Genomic DNA, 11269 nt, shown 5'->3' on the forward strand with positions numbered 1-11269 from the left:
TGCTTCATTTAAATCAGAGCTCCTAGTTTTGTTTCATTTTGTTATAATCACTTTCTGGAAGCACACATTGGAACTCAACATTGTTGCACCTAATCTAAGGCAATAAATATAAGTGATAATGTGGGGCCAAAAAAAATCCATTCTGTGTAATTGATCATCTGTAGCGGATTTACAAATTACATAGTCTCAACATTTTTTAAAGAAGAAGGTTTCTGGTACTTAGAAACTCAAGGAACAAAACCGGCTCTCAAAACTCAGGAGATTAACCCAGTCATTCACAGTAAGGTATATCTCAAAAATCCACACATTAAAGGATCCCTTGAGGTCAGATTTTTGAGTCTAATAACAAAACGATACTGAGCTAAAAATCAATGGGGGTCAGCCATAGGGCAAAAACGAAAGACTGCCTGAAATGGCTGTCCTTTTTCAACAATTTAACTTAGACCTCAGTTAGCAGGACTTCTACTCAGTGTCATGGTAAAAAATAAACTGCATTATTTTATTTTAAAAGAAAACTGTTGACACTCCATGTCAGTTCCAGACACTCTAGCTAAACTTCAAAATGGAATGCCCTTAGTCAATTGTTTTACAATAGACTCTACCTTCCAAAAACACCTGATATTTGACTATTAGTTTCTTCACCCACCACATCTGCATCAAGACCCACCTAGGATGATTAGACAGTGACATCTCTTCATCCCTCCTCCTCCCCCCATCCTCCCCCTAAATCTCACATGAAACAGGGAAGCAGGGCAGACTAATCTGTTTGTGAGGTTTGTGCTTGCATGTGTCGACGTGCGCTATGGGATCTTAACATTGATTGCTATTTATTTTTTTGTGTATTGGTTTGTCTGCAAAGGATAATATGTCATGTTGATACCTGACAGCTTCCTTCCAACTGAGACCTTGCAGCATGAATCCAGCCCAGCCCACTTTCCCTCCCAGCTAGACTCCAGCTGTTACTCCTCTGCCACTGAAAATTGGCAGCACCCTCCTCCCCACAGCAGATTTTGTGTGTGTGATTGATTGGGATTTTATTTTTGGTTTTTCCTGTTTTTAACTTTTCCAAGAGATGCATGATTCCCAGATGATTCTGCACTGGCTTGCAAAATTCAGAAAGTGCCCTCTGCAGGAGAACTCTGCCCCTTTGATTTTGTTTGCTTGTTCACTTACTCTAAAAAAAATGAACTTCTGGTCAATAACCACTTGCTCCAGAAAGGGCACAGCCACTAAAGTACACCAAAAAATCTAAAAGACATTAAAAATATTTCAGGGCCAGAGAAAAAAACTACCTTTTTCAAGCATCCCAGCACATATGGACAGGGAAAAGATAAGAACCCTACAGTCTTTGTCTGATAATAGGCTTAAGTGAAAGCAATTTTCCACCCCAGAGCTCTCTTTCCGTGGTTTACCTCACAAAAAGCCTGTGGTGGGATTTTTTTTTTCCTTTGAATCATGTTCCCCTTCACATTCAGTTGATAAGAAGACTTCTTTTGTGAGAGCCATTTGATGTTCAAAAGGGCTCTTCAAAATGCATGTGGACAACCTTTGGAGAATTCTTAGAACACCAATCTAAATTTGGGTCTTAATAATGGGAAAGTTTTGTTAGCTGTAAACAAACTTCAATGCCAAATTCTAAAGAGTAAGAACAGTTGTCATCAGCCCCTGAAGTCAAGGGTAGGTTAGAGTTCGACAGTTCACACACTTCCATCCCTCACCATTTAAAGGTCAGAAACAGTCACTACTAGACAAAGGATACTGTCAGGCTGTCACAAATAAATCCAATTCTCTGCTGGGCTGCTGTCCAATCATAACACAATAGTGCAAAAGTATCCATTCTCCATTTTTCAGAAAATTCCTACAATTAAGACAGTGCTCTGGGCTTCCCATAAGCATACGAAGCTCCAGGAGCACACAGGGGAAAATGCAATTAAGACTTGCATCCTTTTCCCCAATTACTTGTTTGTAAGATTTTTTCCAGCAAAGGAACAGAACTTTAACCCCTAGGAAAAGTAGGCAGGAACTGAGTCAAAGAGAACAGACCAATTGCTGTTATTTTCCATTCCCATCATTTGGTGAAACTCTAAAAACAAACCACTTTTGGTTTGGGTCTTATTTGGGGTTATTCTTTTCACTTTCAAGGAGATTCCTTATTTCTCAGTCAGGAAGAAGGAATCTCAATTGTCTTACAAAAATTCAGAATGTGAACTCTAGAGAGAGCTGCCTCTTTGCTTTTTTTGTTGGTTTTTTTGTTTTGTTTTGTTTTTGTTTGCTAATTCTAAGGAAAATGAATTTCTGGTAAAAACTACTTGTCCCTGAGAGACCACAGCCACTAAAATACAATGAAAAAGCTTTACAGTAACACTCACCAGTTGACCATTTGATTCCCCTTTTCTGATTTACCTTAGCCTCTAGTTAACCATAATAATAAAACTAACCAAATTAATTGGGCACTTATTAGATTCATCTTACTGTTTCACAAAACTCCACTTAATCCATATGGATTCTCCCTCAACTGGGAGTAGGGGAGTGCAAGACTAGTCCCACCAAAACATAAGCTGTGCAGTGAGTTAACACAGAAGCTGCTGGCTGGGTGCGGTGGCTCACGCCTCTAATCCCAGCACTTTAGGAGGCTGAGGCAGGCAGATCTCCTGAGGTTGGGAGTTCGAGACCAGCCTGACCAACATGGAGAAACCCCATCTCTACTAAAAATACAAAATTAGCCAGACACGGTGGTGCATGCCTGTACTCCCAGCTACTAGGGAGGCTGAGGTAGGAGAATCACTTGAACCTGGGAGGCGGAGATTGCAGTGAGCCTAGATCGCGCCATTGCACTCCAGCCTGGGCAGCAAGAGCAAAACTCCGTCTCAGAAAAAAAAAAAAAAAACAGAAGCTTCTACTAGTTCTATATTTTCACTACACCTAAACCTACCTCCCAAACACTCCCAACACCACTCCTGAGTCACAGACCCATACATCCAACTCAACTTGGATATCCTAAAAGCACTACAAGCTCAGTCTCTCCAAAACTTAATTTGTCTTTTTTGCCAAACTACTCTACCTCCTGTTTCCTCTACAGTGGTAGTAAATGGCATCAACATCTACCCAGAACCTAAGCCAGAAACCATTCTAGACTCCAATCATTCTAAACTCTTCCCTTCCCCTCAACCCCCATATCCACATCCACTGACCAAGACAGCCTTCACATTCCCCTCAGCTTGACAAAACTTTAGACAAGCTTCTTGACTCTAGGCCCTGATCTCCCTTTTCTTAGAGCATTTACTTTGGGAAATATGTAAATTCTTTCTCTATCCTTTTGAGATGTGTGTAAATGTTTTTAGAAGGCTTTTGCCAGTTTTTCAACCTAGGCCTGTTTTTCTCAAGGACTTGAGAACCATCTCTTTGAAATGTAAATGTCAAGGAAGATAGTCCCAGGCTCTGTGGGAGGGTTAGGAGCCTAACTTCAGCCAGCACCTTGCTCTAAGTTGTAAAACTATCTCCTGTCCAAAAGAAAAGAGAAAGTTGACTTTTCCTTTGGGTAAAGCCAATTAGCAAACACAAACCACCTCTGTTCTCCCTCTCAATCCAGCTGTTAAAAATCTTCCCACCCTCTGTTTCAGTGGAGTTGAGTTCAGAGTTCTGTTCTCTCTCCCCATGACAATATCCTTGAAAAAAGTCTGTTGTCTTGTCTGTTTAACTTTGGCGCAATTTTTGCTATGACACCAGCCAACTCAACTCCTTGACACCTGTCAAGTGTTGTTTTTTTTTTTTTTTTTTTTTCCTCTCTCACTCCAGGGCCAAATCTTTAATTTAAGTTGCTGTCTCACTCATCTGGATGACTACAATTATTTCCTAATCAGCTTCCCTGATTTCAATCTTCCTCCCTTCCACTCCCTTCCCTATACTGCTGTAGCTAAAACAGTTCAAAAACCAATGTTTAGTTCACATACTCCCCCTACTTAGAAACCTTCAAAGCTTCCCCATAGTTTCTATGATGGTGAGACCACACACATCCAGGTTTCCCCGAGACAGTCCTAATTTACACATGTTGTGCCAGGTTAATTATCAGCTTCCTTTTACTCTAAAAATGTCCCAGTTAGAAGATAATAACACCCTAGTGTAGTGTCTAAGGACTAACCAACATCATCTAACGTTGCTCTTCTACACACATCATACTTCAAACACAACAAACTGCTTATAGCAATGGACCTCAACCCTGGCTGCAAATTAAAATCATCTGGAAAGTTCTGTAAATGCACCTATGATCCAGCTCAATACCAAACTAATTAAATCTGACTTTCCAGGGGTAGGCATTAAGCATTGATAGATTTTTTTTTTTTTAAGATGGATTCTCACTCACTGTGTCACCCAGGCTGGAGTGCAGTGGCACTATCTCAGCTCACTGCAACCTCTGCTCCTGGGGTTCAAGCGATTCTCCTTCCTCAGCTTCTCAAGTAGCTGGGATTACAAGCATGTGCCACCACGCCTGGATGATTTTTGTATTTTCAGTAGAGACAGGGTTTCACCATGTTGGCCAGGCTGGTCTCAAACTCCTGACCTCAAGTGATTCGCCCACCTCAGCCTCCCAAAGTGCTGGGATTACTGGTGTGAGCCACCACACTCAGCCTGATAGATTTTTTTTTTTTTTAAGTTTCCCAGATGACTCTCATGTGAAACCCAACTACAATAATAACTGCTGACATGTGGTTGCCAGGTCAACCATCTGTGAAGCTTTCTCTGGTCTTTCACAGTGGCCTGTACATGCCTTTACTACAGAACTAACACTGAATTACCATTATTTATTCACACGTCCATCAATAGCTAAGTTCTGTTGATTCTGTGTTCAATCTGTCCTTTGAGCCTGTATCTCCGTCTCATTTTCCTTCACTAGTTCATCATCACCTCTCACCCAGGTGACTGCATAAGCTCCTTACTGGTTTTTCTGCTTCCAATCCTCCCCACCCAAATTGTTCCCAGTTATCTTTTGTAAAACCAGTTGAATGGTATCATTCCATTATTCAAGTTTGTGATGGTTCATCACCTACTGTAGGATAATGTCCAAAGTCTACGGTGTAGAATTCAAAAACCTTCCCAAGAGATCCAAAAATGCCCTAGATTCCCCTCACTTCTAACACCACCCACCTCAGTCCCACAGGGTGACTCATTCATCTTTGATCAAGCCACCGTGCTTCTACCTGAAATACCTTATTCTCATTTTCCATCAGGCAAACTCCTTATTTTTAAAAGTTCCCCTGAAGTATTGCTCCTGCAAAGCTGTCCCCAGCCAAGAATTAATTGCTTCCTCCTCTCTCCCATATTTCCCACTTTAAATAGCTATAGATCATTCATCACTATTTGGTTTGCATTATGTAAATGCCTGCCTCTGTCACTGGATATGAACATCTCTAGGGCAAAGGTCAGTGATACTAGTAACTATCACCCTCAGTAAGTCATTGCTGAAGTCATTTCAGAAAACATTTTTAAATCCGTAGCTGGTAAATTTAAGATAAGTATCTTTAATCATTTCTGTCTCTTCATCCATTGAAGAAAGTGGCAGTGGAAATAGCTTAGATCTCCAAGTCCCAACATTATAAGAATTGGAGAGCTCAAAGGAGTCTTTGGAAACTGGGTCCAATATACATTTTGCTGGCAAAAAAAAAAAAAAGGCTCCTTCCAGATTAAAATACTTCCAAACATAAAATTTATTAAGCTATTGCCATCTAGCTTTTAAATTTTGATTTTGAGTTTAAATCATGTTAACTGAAAGGTCACTTCTTGATAGAAATGACAAAGCCAAGTGATTTCTTACAAGATCTTAAGAGTGTTCAAGGATGGTTTCTCATTTCTAACCTTTATGGTACGGTTTCAAAGCCTCTGCTTTTATGCTAACAGCAACATGAGCTGCAAATTTGAGAGCAATAAACACTTTTGTCCCATCAAAAGACTGATATTGCTCTAGAAAATCTGCTAGATCCCTAATTCTGGGTTAGTAATGGTTTATTTATATAAAAGTAATATCAAATGACAAGGTCTCCCAGAAACTTCCAGGAACTACTTCTACTATTTTACCAAATATCAACATGGAATCTGCCTCTGCATTTTGGGTAAATGCAGTCTTAGAAGAAATGCAATGGGGTGGGATGCAGAATTTTTTTTTTCTGAAATATCCTGAAACACATACTCTTCTCTGAAAATTCTCAAATTCAAAAATGCTAATAAATACCCTGTGCTACAGATGAAAATCTCTTACTAGCTCCTTAAATCATCTCTCTTCTATAAACAGATTGTTACTTGGACCAAATGTGTGTGGATTTCTTCCCTCTTGGGCAATATAATGAGGTGGAATCCACTGAATTAGAATTTATGCCAGCAAACATTTTGTAATAATTGTGTATTTATTTTACTGTATCATATATATATATATATGTACACACCTAATATAACCCACCCACAGATATTGTGGCTTAGAATGAGGTAATAGTTGTTACAGCTGCAGTAAACCATCTTATTCAGATTGAATAAAGCACTGCACCCTGGCATAGGCGTGAGTGTTTCAGATCTTTAGTAACTGAACTTCTTAACTGTCTGGAAGCATTGCTAATATTAAACAATGGCCTAGACCTCTAACATGCCTGCTCATATGGCATATTCCGCACACATCACTATGCTCCTCCTATGCATGTATAAGCATATGTAATTTTATCAGAAAAGGCAACGAATTGTTCTTGGCCCTTTCTGATCATGTGCGCATGTGAGTGAGACTGTCAGTACTAAGTAAAACCAAAATTAAAAAATAATACTATTGAAGTAAAACTTCTGTTTCTTAAACTAGGTAACATTAAACCTACTGTTCCCTTATTATTGACTGCCCCCAAAATTTCATTCTTCTCAAGGAACTAATTTTTAGTTTTGCATGTTATAAATCAATGACATTTATAATATGTAAAATGTTATATGTAATTTTAATCATTATAGTATTTACAATTTGATACTCTATAATTATAGCATTTATAATTTGATATTTTTCTTTGTACTTTATTTAATAACAGCATGGGGCTTTTAAATTTTATTATTGCAGTTAACTTCTATTTGTGATAAGAAACTGGTTTTTACTGGTAGCAATAATATAACATTTCCTTTTAAAATGAATTTAAAGTTAAAATGGAAGAAGTATATTCAAAGAAAAATCATAAGTAAATAAGAGTACAGAGGACATGAAGACATGAACATGGCATAAAAGACGTGCTTTGAAAACACGGTCCTGGGGAAAAGCCCTTTATAGAGGTGAACACTGTTCCACAGAAAGTAAACAACTCACAGTTGTGCCACTGCCAGTTCCTAAACCTGGAAACACATAGGCATGCAACCACGAAGAATGCTGCTCTGGATAACATGGATAAAACTTAACATGTTTTTAGAGCATTTGGTTTTTTCGATTGTATAGAAAAACTCTAACAGAGACGAGTAATTTTTTTTACTCAACACCCAGATAACAGTTTAGCCCTTTTTTTTTTTTTTTTTTTTTTGAGACGGAGTTTTGTTCTTGTTGCCCAGGCTGAAGTGCAATGGCACGATCTTGGCTCACTGCAACCTCCACCTCCCAGGTTCAACTGATTCTCCTGCCTTAGCCTCCCGAGTACTGGGATTACAGGCATGCACCACCACACTGGGCTAATTTTGCATTTTTAGTAGAGATGGGGTTTCTCCATGTTGGTCAGGCTGGTCTCGAACTCCCGACCTCAGGTGATCCGCCCACCCTGACCTCCCAAAGTGGAGTTTAGCCCTTTTTTAAACCCTCAACTCATTCCTCCTTTGTGTAATGTAGGATCTCAAGCTTCTCAGTGAGACTCACCACTGGAGGGTGAAAAATAAAGAAACACTATCTCACAAGTATCCTCACCAATCGGAGAAATATTACGTTGTGCATTGTCTTTCATTGTTGGTATTTTAAAAATAGGGTTCCCTCCACACATATTTGAAGCTACCTTCTAGTGCATATGTTTTTACAAACCCAAACTCTCCATTCTGGAAATTTCCTGAGACACATTCCTTACAGAGTCATGTACGATAAGCTGGGAGTTACTGTCTCTTTTATCACCATTTTGAAAAGCAGAAGCCGCTCTCAGCAACTGAGACATTATTCGTTACTCCCTACATGGGCACGCTATAATTACCTCAGACTGTTTAAATTTTCTCAGTGATAGTGAAATGCAGCTAGAAACCATAGTTAACTTGCTGCAATAAAGACAAATTGTAGAGAAATACAATTAAACTAAGTTATTTCCATTCTTATTTTAATAACATGAGAAAAGAGAGTTTGAGGTAATATGGCAACTCTATAGTTTGCAATATAAAGTGGTAGTAGTAATATTATTTTTATAATAAAAAAAATGGCGTGGGAGCAATACAAGCCTACCCTGATTAACATTCCTAACCTTGCAAATATGCAGGAAAAATTTTTTTCTACAATGATAAGTTCCAAGATTAAAAATGGTTCAACTATACTTTGACAGATATTACACTGATACAGTGTATTGTCAAACAAAAAAGTAAAACAGGCTATAAAATAAAATCACAAACTAGGAAATGTAGGGAAGCAACAACATAAGAACATAAGGTACACTTGGAAATTTCAGTGTTCTTCTAGTACTTTTTCAGTAGTAGAGTAGTCATCAAGAATTTCTAATGCACCCAAACTGTTTGCATAAAAAATTAATGAGGCTGCTGAGAAGATCATTGTAGATATGCAGTATGACACATGCCACTAGTCGTCCTTCAACAATTATTCTCCACTTCTTTTATAATAATAGAACCTCCTATTTTTAATTGGGTACATGGATAAAGACTACATTTCCCAGCCACCACTGAAGAGAGGTGTACCAATATGACTTCACTTCTGAACGATAAGATATAAGGGAAAGTATCAGAAGAAACACCCAGAACGTGTCCTTAAAGGAAAGGGCACAACCTGACACTTTCCCTTTCTCCTTCCTGCTGGCGGGAGGACAAACCTGATGGCTGGAACAGGAGCTCTGTCTTAAGCCATGAGATGGCCTTATGCATAGGGCTATAATGTATATATTATGGAGTGATAAAGTGAGTTTATCTGAGAAGAGAAACTGGTAGATCCAAAAAGGGATCTACCTCCTCTTCATTTAATAATCTTCTGTACTCTTCCAGTTTTTTCTTTTTCTTTTTAGTGTGGATAGGAAGTAAGAGGAATGTGCAAGAGGGATTGAGGAAGAGAGTTAAAGATGTGTCAGAATGAAATGAACTTGAGAAGTGAGAAGATCTGAGCAGTGTAAGGGGTGTGCTTTAGTGGGTGCTGCTGGTGCTCCACCTATATCGCTGTTACAAACTGGCATGCTCATCCCTACCTGTGAGTACGGTTATCCCTCAATTTCCATGGGGAATTGGTTCTAGGACCTCTAGCAGTTACCAAAATCCACAGATGCTAAAATCCCCAATATAAAATGGTGTAGTGTTTACATATAACCTCTGCACAGCCTGCCATATACTTCAGATCATCTCTAGCTTCATACCTAATACAATGTAAATGCTATATAAGTATTTGTTATATGGTATTGTTTAGGAAATAATAAGAAAAAAGTCTGTACATGTTCAGTACAAACACAATTTTATTTCCGAATACTTTCCATCTGCAGTTGGTTGATCCCAGGGATGCAGAACTCATGGACACTGAGAGGGCCGACAGTATTGCCCGAAGACAACTTAGAGTTGTCCCCTTCAAGGAGAATTTACCTGGGCCAAATGGCAATTGCCTTGCCCAGGAAGCCTCACCCACTACCCTAGAAGGCAGATCTTGATCAATGACTGAACAGAATGTGCTTCAAGTTGGGATCAATTTCGTGGCTCACGCCTGTAATCGTGGCACTTTGGGAGTCCGGGGAGGTCAGATCACTTGAGCCCAGGAGTTCAACACCAGCCTGGGCAACATAGTGAAACCCCATCTCTACTAAAAATACAAAAATTAGCCAGGCGTGGTAGCACACCCCTGTAATCCCAGCTACTCGGGGGAACTGAGGCATGAGAACTGCTTGAGCCCAAGAGGTGGACGTTACAGTGAGCCAAGATTATGCCACTGTACTCCAGCCTGGGCGACAGAGCAAGACTCTGTTTCAAAAAGATGTAAAAACTAAAAATAAAAATAAAAGATGGGATCAATTTAATAGTAAAATTTCCACTCCAGGGCTTGTGGGGCCCTTGTGGGGCCAGAGCTAGCTAGCTAGTCTATAGTTGAAATCACATTCTTATTTATTTTTTTTCCCTTGCCTTATCCTACTTTTCTCCTACCTCTTCTATTGCATGCACTTCCCCAATAAATCATTGGATTTACTAGGGCTCCATGTCAAGCTCTGCCTCTAGGGAACCCAATCTAAAAACCACCATACGGGTTTTCTCTGCATTGGGAGCAGTTCTGCTGCCACAGCCCTCCACCCCCTAAAAATGTAGCCTGCTTCAAGTTCCTCTCCACGAACACCTCTCAGCTGCTGAGCCATCCACTATCTGCAGTGGTGCTGAAATGACCAGAGACATTGACAGATGAGAGCCTGAGCAGCTTGGCAGTCTCATGTCCCCTTACCTCACTTGCCCATAGCCGCAGCTTCCAAACCAGAGCCATTCCAAGGGACATCGACACAGCACCCAAGTTCACCGGGGCTGGGGCTGCCACAATTATGGTGGCTGGCTCTGGGGCTGAGACTGCTATTGTGTTTGAGAGCCTCATTATGGTCATGCCAGGAACCCGTCTCTGAAGCAACAGCTCTTCTCCTGTGCCATTCCGGGCTTTGCCTTCTTGGGGCCATGGGCTCTTTTGCCTGATGGTGGCATTTCTCACCCTCTTTGCCATGTGAAGGAGCCATCTCCACTTCCCACAGTTCTTTCTCCCATGTCTTGTCTGTCCTGTGTGTTCCTTTTCCTGTACCTCCCCAGGCGGCCTGGGGCACACGTTTGGCTCAGGGTTTGACAGACGGAAGACAAATAAATAATGTATTAATAAGGGAAAAAAAAAACATGATACTGAATAGATCCTACAGGAAATAAAATTCACTACTGTTTCATAATTTACATTGTATTTTTTCCTAATAAAAATGAAAGATATTAAATATTTAAATAAGGAACAGCATGCTTTCAAACCAGCACACCAGTCTAGAAGGGTGTAGTCTAGAAGGGAGTATCCACCTAAATTATTTTTCAGAATGGCTTATTCAAAGCATGACCCTCTAAATAAAGGTGATCTGCTTTTTCT

General features: G+C 39.9%; 1 pseudogene; it reads left to right on the forward strand.

Moving 5' to 3' along the window:
• LOC100453460 (ATP synthase F(0) complex subunit C2, mitochondrial-like) overlaps positions 1–10874 on the forward strand; it is a 51877-nt pseudogene extending 41003 nt beyond the window's left edge.
• Positions 10875–11269: the final 395 nt, after the last annotated feature.

This window comes from Pongo abelii, chromosome 15, assembly GCF_028885655.2.
Source record: "Pongo abelii isolate AG06213 chromosome 15, NHGRI_mPonAbe1-v2.0_pri, whole genome shotgun sequence".
Lineage (NCBI taxonomy): Eukaryota > Metazoa > Chordata > Mammalia > Primates > Hominidae > Pongo > Pongo abelii.